Below are 7157 nucleotides of genomic sequence, written 5' to 3'. Positions count from 1 at the left end.
CTCCCTCCCCCCCGCCCATCCCCCGGTGACAGCTGTTATTATCACCACCCCCAGGGCGCAGGCAGGGGGCTGCCTACGGTGACCTTTCCCCGCTGGGTCTGGCGGGAGACCGGCTGGGAAATAAAGGGCGGCTTGCGCGTGTCCGGGGACAGGGCGGGACCGGAGGAACTCCAGGTTTCCCCTTTTAGGGACCTGAAGAAAAGTTTCCCGAAGCCCGGGGGTGGGGTTGTTGGGGAAAAGGAGCTGGAGGAGAAAACAGGGGGCCGGGAAGTCTGAGGTGGAGCTCGGCTTAGTACGCGGGGGACGGTAGCGCAGGCCGCACAGCGGGGGCGGGAGTCGCTGAGTTCTGGTCGGGAGCTCTGTGTGGGCACCGTTTGTGTCCAGGCCGGTGTGGTATGCGGGCTGTGCGGGACTGCAGGGCGCTGTGTGTGTGTATAGGCTGAGGACAACAGGACTTTTCACTGTGTGTACCGCATTCATTAAAATGGGTCCTCTGTCGGATGGGAAGATGCGTCGGCACAGGGGAGCCCTGGGACGTGTGTCAGCTCAGTGTGTGGCATGGGGAACCGTGTGCTGTGTGTACAGTGTGCTGTGTACAGTGTAGTATTCTTGGGACTGTGACGGACTTATGTGTGTGGAATACGTTGAGACCGATGTGCGTGCCAACAGTGGGGACTGGGAGGTTCGAGCTGGAGTGGGGACTGGTAGATGTGCTCAGGATCTGCGTCCCCATTCCCAAGAAGACTCGTGGCCCACATCTGAGCTCTTGGTCTCCTAGGATTGTCCTTAAGGCCCTGCCTACTGGGCTGAGCTGAGAAATGGACCCAGTCCCTGGGCAGCCCCCTCCCTTTGGTCTTTCTCTGTGGTGTCCACTTGCAAAACTGGGGCACCGTGGGTGTGCGAGCTTAGCAGGGAGCTAGCGTCTACATGTCTCCGTCAGAAGTCCTGGGAATGCCCTTGCAAGGTGGCTCTGGACTCATGGTGCAAACACCACAGCCACAGTGGGAAGCACATTCTTTCTTTAGGCAATTCTGGCAATGCCGTCCCAGCTGGAGAGGTGCTCTGTGTAGCCCTGGAGGACTTGGGACCTCCTTGGTGGACCTGGAGAGGACCCTTAATCTGGCTTCGTATGGGAGCTCCTGCATCCGAGTCTGACCCATCCCTGTGCCAGCCACTGGCTTCTGGACATGTGTGTGGGTGTGAATGCAGTGTGTTGCCTGCTGAGAGGGTTTCACACCCATGCCCCTGCAGGCCTCTGCAAATGTGTGTGTAGGCTGAGGCAGCCACATGGGAGGGAAAGTAGGGTAGTGAGGGCCACACACACTTCCTCTTTCTTGTGTTTGACCTTTCCCCGGGCTTTGGGAAACTTTTCTTCAGGTCCCTAAAAGAGGAAACCAGTCCTCCCGTCTGCCCTACCCCCAAACACATACAAGCCACCCTTTATTTCCCAGTGTGTTTGCGTGTGTGAGAGTGTATGTGTGTGTGTGAGAGAGAGGGAGAGGGAGAAAAATCTGATCTTGGTTGTCCTTGTCTTCATCTCCCTTTCTCTCAGGGTCTGTGTTGTGGAGAGCAACCTCATCTAGGTCTGCTGTGTCCATCATTGGAGGTCTGTGGCTCCCGCGCATCTGGCTGCAGTCTGGGAGCCCCTGGATCTCCTTCATCCCCATGGGGGTGCTGTGGAGAGAGTGCTGCCCTTGCTGAGGGGGTGTATGCTTCAATGCATGTGTAATCCCTGTGTCACTGCCTCTTTCAACCTTTTCCAATCCCTTCTCCCACAACTTGGGGGTGATGGTGGCTGCAAGGTGTCCCTGCTGCAGGGGCCTGAGCAGCAGCACCTGGGGCACAGTCTTCATGGGCCCTGTGGCTCTCTCTAGCTCTTACCCCTGTCCTTTCACTATGAGCTGCCTGCCTTCTGGCCCCTCCAGAGCTCACAGCCCCCTTCTGCTTCACCGCCACATATCTGTGTGTGCCACATGTCACCATTCCCAGCCGCTCCCGTTCCCTTGGCCTTAGCTCCTGGCTCTTCTGGTTTAGCTCAATGCATACATCACCTTTTCCTGCTGCATTTTGAGGGTCCTTCCTTCTACACATACTTGAGTTTGATTCCTCCGGGGCTTTCCTCCCTCCCCTGCTTCATGTATCTGCCCGCTTCCTTCTGTTCCTGTCTGTTGTTCTTGCTCCTTCATCCTCTGTGGTCGTGGGAGATTTCACCCATGGAGAGAGAGCCCTCTGCCTTCTGTTTCTTTGTTTCTCCCACACCCACGGCCACCCTACCTGCACACCAGTCTCTGCCTGGGCCCCTGAGGCTCTCATCCTCCCATCTCTCTAACAGAGACCACTCCTTGCCCCTCTCAGCTCTGCCCCTGCTCCTGCCAACCGCCTGACCTCCTACCTTCCTCCCTCTCTCCTTTCCTCTTGTCCCCTTCCCCAGCTGAGAGAGCTGTGCCAACATGCTTCCAGCTACACTGGGGCCCTGTGTCTAAGCCTGCCCTTTGATAGCTCTTCCTGTAAGGCTGGGGTCAGGGGCAAGCCCCATGCTCACCTTTCCTTGAATGGCAAAGTGAACTTGGAACCTGCAGGGAGAAGCCCAATGTGGGGCACATCAGTTATTTCTTGGAAAGGCTGAGGCAGAAGCTCTGTGGGTCTGACAGATGCCTTTGCAGAGGGTAAGTGTATGTGACAGGCAGAGCCACTTGTTTATTTCCCAGCCACTGTGCTGAAAAGAAATGGAGCTGTCTCCCTCCTTCTATACTGGGGAAGCTGGCTTTATTTATGGTTTATTTAGAGGTTTGAGCCCTGATCTTAAAATACAGCCACCTGCTCCAGGCACAGATTGAGGCCTGCCTCTGGGCTGGCCCAGCCTGCTGGGAAGATGGTGAGGGGGTACAGGGGTGCAGGGAGAGGCACCCTGGGAAGGAGGATGAAGAGACCTTAGTCGGTGGCCCAGATCCTTGCACCTGGTCGACTGTTATCTCTGCCTTCACTGCCAATGCTGATCTCTCAGCTGAGCCCACACATCTCAGACAGCTTTTCTCCCCCTGACAGGCGAGGGGGCTGCACTGGCAGCTTGGCTGAGGGAGCTGCCTGACCTACATTCCCCACTGTGAGGAAGAACTGGGTCCTTGACCTTCCCCCTGGGGTCTCAGCACAGGGGTGCCTTCTACCCTGAAGGACTGGACAGTTCACCTGTGTCCATCCTGCTCCCCACCAGCCATCCTCCCCACAGCGGCCAGAATGTCTTTTAAAAACACAAACCAGGTTTTGTCATTCCCTCCTGAAAAGCTTCCAGGGACTTCCCATTGCACTGAGAATGAAAACCACCTCCTAACCACAGCTCCAAGACCCCCTACGATACACTCTGCCCACCTCCCAGACTTCGGCTCACTGCTCTCTTCTCCACCAGCTGTGCTCCAGCTGCATACCCGCTTTGCTCCCTGTGCAGGGCCTCTGCACTTCCGCACTCCCTGCTTGGCATGGTGGTTCACAGGGCAGGCCCCTTCTTGCCACTCAGGTGATTTAAATATCACCTCCTCAAAGAGGCCTGACTCCCCAGTCTAAACTGGAGCCCTTGGTCCGTTTCTCTTGTTGCCTTCACAATACGTATATTAAATAGTTATTGAATACATGATTGGATGATGAATGAATGAGACCCCAGCTGCTATCTTAAGTTATTCTGTGCCAGCCAGAGTCTTGGCCCCAACTCCTTCCTCCTGATGCATCAAAGGCAACTGGATGGGGAGGGGGGTCATTGTGCCTGGAGCTGTGGCTGGAGCCCCCAGGCTCTGGGGTGCTCTCCTGAGCAACTGATCAGCTTAGTAGATCTCAGCCCTAGCTGCACATTCAAATCACCTAGGGAGCTTTTAATTTAGCCAATGCTCCTAGATGCCTTGGGCCTCACACCAGGCTAATTAGATCAGAGTCTCTGGCGAGGAAAAATCAGCATTTCTTAAGCTCCTAAGCAATTCCAGGGTAGATCCAAGGTTGAGCCCCTGAGCAGCCTGACTTTGGGGATGTGGATCGAGAGCTGTGTGTCCATGAGTCTGCAGCCCAGCAGTCAGTCTCAGGGAGGGGACTGCATCTCACTCAGTTTGGCAGACACCCACCCACTGCTCCAGCTCTTAGGGCAGGGCCTGCCTGTGGTGGGAGCACTGTGAGAACCGAGTGCCTTTGTGGTCGCCTCCCTCCATGCCAGATTCCTAGCCGGTTTCCTGTGCCTGCTTCTCCCAGAATTATTTACCTTGGAGACAATTTGTGATTAGGAACAGTCACAATTTCTCTTCCTCCTTGGAAGAGGATCCCCTCCTGAGCCATTTTGATGTTGATGGTGGAAATGGGGACGGAGGACAAGGGAGATAGCCAGCCTGTCTGGGTAGCTTTACAGGAGCAAGGGCGCAGGGGCGCTGCTGGGGATGGAGGCAGGCCTGGAGATGAGGGAGGCAGGAGAGGGAGACCCCGGAATGAAGGAAGCCGGATCTAGGACCCAGTGAAGTTGGAGTGGGGGAGGGGAGGGATTGGGAGGAAAATTGGAGAACAAAGGATTTTAGAAGTTTTACTGCACGTTACAAATGCAATTCTTCATGAAGTGTTCTCTCAGGAGGCAACAGTAAATGTTTATATGGCTTTTGCATTGTTCCTGGATGCTAGACTGAATTTGTTTTACGGGTGAGTCCTTGCCTGGGCTATTTGGCTTTATCCGCAGAGACCACTCCCTCGTTTGACTACAGCCCTTCCATCCCTGTGTGCTCCCTGGAGGCCAACGATGAGGGAGAGAAGGGTGTGGTTGCGTCTGAAGGGCTCCTGTAAGAGTCCTTTAATGAAAAGGGGCCCAGATCCTCCACATCTGGCCTGCACAGGGCCTGCACCTGTGGGATGGGAGCCCTCAATTTCCCTCCTCTGATGCCTTCTGCTCCAAGTTCCTTATCCTTGGAGGGATCTTCACCGGCTCCACTAGGCACTGCTCCTTTGGGGGACCTTCGCTGAATTCCTCAGGACATCCTGAGACAAGACTGGAATAATTTATTTTTTTTTTATTTATTTATTTTTGAGACAGGGTATTTTTCTGTCACCCAGGCTGGAGTGCAGTGGCGCGATCTCAGCTCACTGCAACCTCTGCCTCCTGGGTTCAAGCAATTCTCCCACCTCAGCCTCCCAAGTAGCTGGGACTATAGGCACCTGCCACCATGCCTGGCTAAGTTTTGTATTTTTAGTAGAGATGAGGTTTCACCATATTAGCCTGGTCTCAAACTCCTGACCTTTAAAGTGATCCACCTATCTCAGCCTCCCAAAGTGCTGGGATTATAAGCATAAGCCACTGCGCCTGGCCCAAGGTTGGAATAATTAACAGAGGTATGATAAAATTTAAACTTAGAGTCACCACAAGGGAAATGAACAAGAGGACAACATAGCTGCAAAGGTAGGGGTAACCACCTCCCTCCAGGGCCCTTCTCAGCCTCAGGGGTCTGGCCACCTTTCCCCTCTACCCTAGGTCCTCCTGAAGCCCACTGTGCAGAGGTTGAGGCCCAGAGACCCAGAAGCTCCCTCTCCCTCAGCCTCAGGCATATCCTCTGCAGTCAGCTGTCTCTCCTCTCCTGAACTTTCCCTGGGAGGCTGACAGCTGAACTGAAGCCCCCAGCCCCTCTCACTGGGCCTACCCTCTGGGCCCAGTGGGATGCCTGGATCAGAACAATTCACCCTGAGACCCTCCAGTGCATTCAGGGAGTAGAGGAGCCTCAACCACCACCCACCATAGCAGGTGAGCGAGGAAGATGAAGATGGCAGAGAAAATGAAGAGCCAGCCCCGCACCCTGAAGCTAGCTGTCCCAGTCCTGCCCTTAGCCAGGAATCCTTGGGTGAAACATTTACTCTCTCTATGCCTCATTTTCCTCATCTTGAAACCTATGAGAGTCCCACACTCATAAGATTACTGTGAGGATTAAAAGAGGCATTAAAGAGCTATATACCAAGGCCTGACACATAGCAAGTGCTTAAAATGTTAGAAATGACGAGTGCCAATTACTGAGTGCTTGTGATGTGTTGGCCCTGTGCTAAGCTCTCTGCTGGCCTCTTGCCCTCACTTGGGTACTATTATTACCTCATTTAATGATGCCCATTAAGTGGGGTGTTTAGACTCAAACATGTCTCTCTGGTATCCAAATCTGCCCTCTTAACTATCTCAAGTAGGTGCAGGACCAATTAGGGTAGGCTAATTGCTGTAACAGACAACCCCCAAATCCCAGGGACTTAACATAATACAGCAGTCCCCCCTTTATCTGCAGGGGATACATTCCAAGTACCCTATCAGGTAGATAGTACACTATCTGCCTGAAACTGCAGATAGTGCCAATCCTAGATATTTTTTTCTACACATACATACTTATGATAAAGTTTAATTCATAAATTAGGCACAGTAAGAGATGAACAATAACGAATAATATAATAGAACAATTATAACAATATGTCAATGTCACCACTCTTGTGCTTGAAGGCCATTATTACAATAAGGGTGACTTGGACATCACCGTGGCCCTGAGACAATTGATCTGATAACCAGCGTGGCTGTTAAGTGACTAAGGGGTGGGGAGAACCTGCAGCATGGATTTGGCAGACAAAGAGAGCATTGCTGTCCTGGATGGGACAGCAAGAGATTTCACCAAGCTACTCAGAAAAGCACAGAATTTAACACTTATGAATTACGTCCACAGTTTTTCATCAAATACTTTCAGACTTCAGGTACATGAGACTAAAGAAAGTAGAACCTCAGACAAGGGGGGACAACTGGAAACCAGTGATTTCTTGTTTGTGTTATGGTCCAGCTGGGTGTTTGGAAAGTGTCTTCCCCACATGGTGATTCCAGGATCAGGATCCTTCCATCTAGAGCTCTGCCAGCTCCCAGGGCCCCAGAATCCTTTCCTGGCATCCTCTGTATCAAGCTGGGAGATAAGGGAAGAGACAGAGCATGGACAATGACACAAAGATGTTTTCAAGGCCAAGTCTGAAAGTGGCAGGCTTCACCTCTGCACATTTCCTGGCCAGAGCTCAATCATACAAAATCACAGGGTGTCGAGATTATAGGAAGAAGCAGATCACAGAAACTGGAGTCTGGCATTCTCTGCTGCTGATGGATGAGCAGAAGCTGGTAGACAGCCTGCATCCATTTC

The sequence above is a fragment of the Mandrillus leucophaeus genome, unplaced genomic scaffold (assembly GCF_000951045.1).
Source record: "Mandrillus leucophaeus isolate KB7577 unplaced genomic scaffold, Mleu.le_1.0 Scaffold611, whole genome shotgun sequence".
NCBI classification, from domain to species: Eukaryota; Metazoa; Chordata; class Mammalia; order Primates; family Cercopithecidae; genus Mandrillus; species Mandrillus leucophaeus.
Note: the sequence above shows the minus strand (reverse complement) of the source record.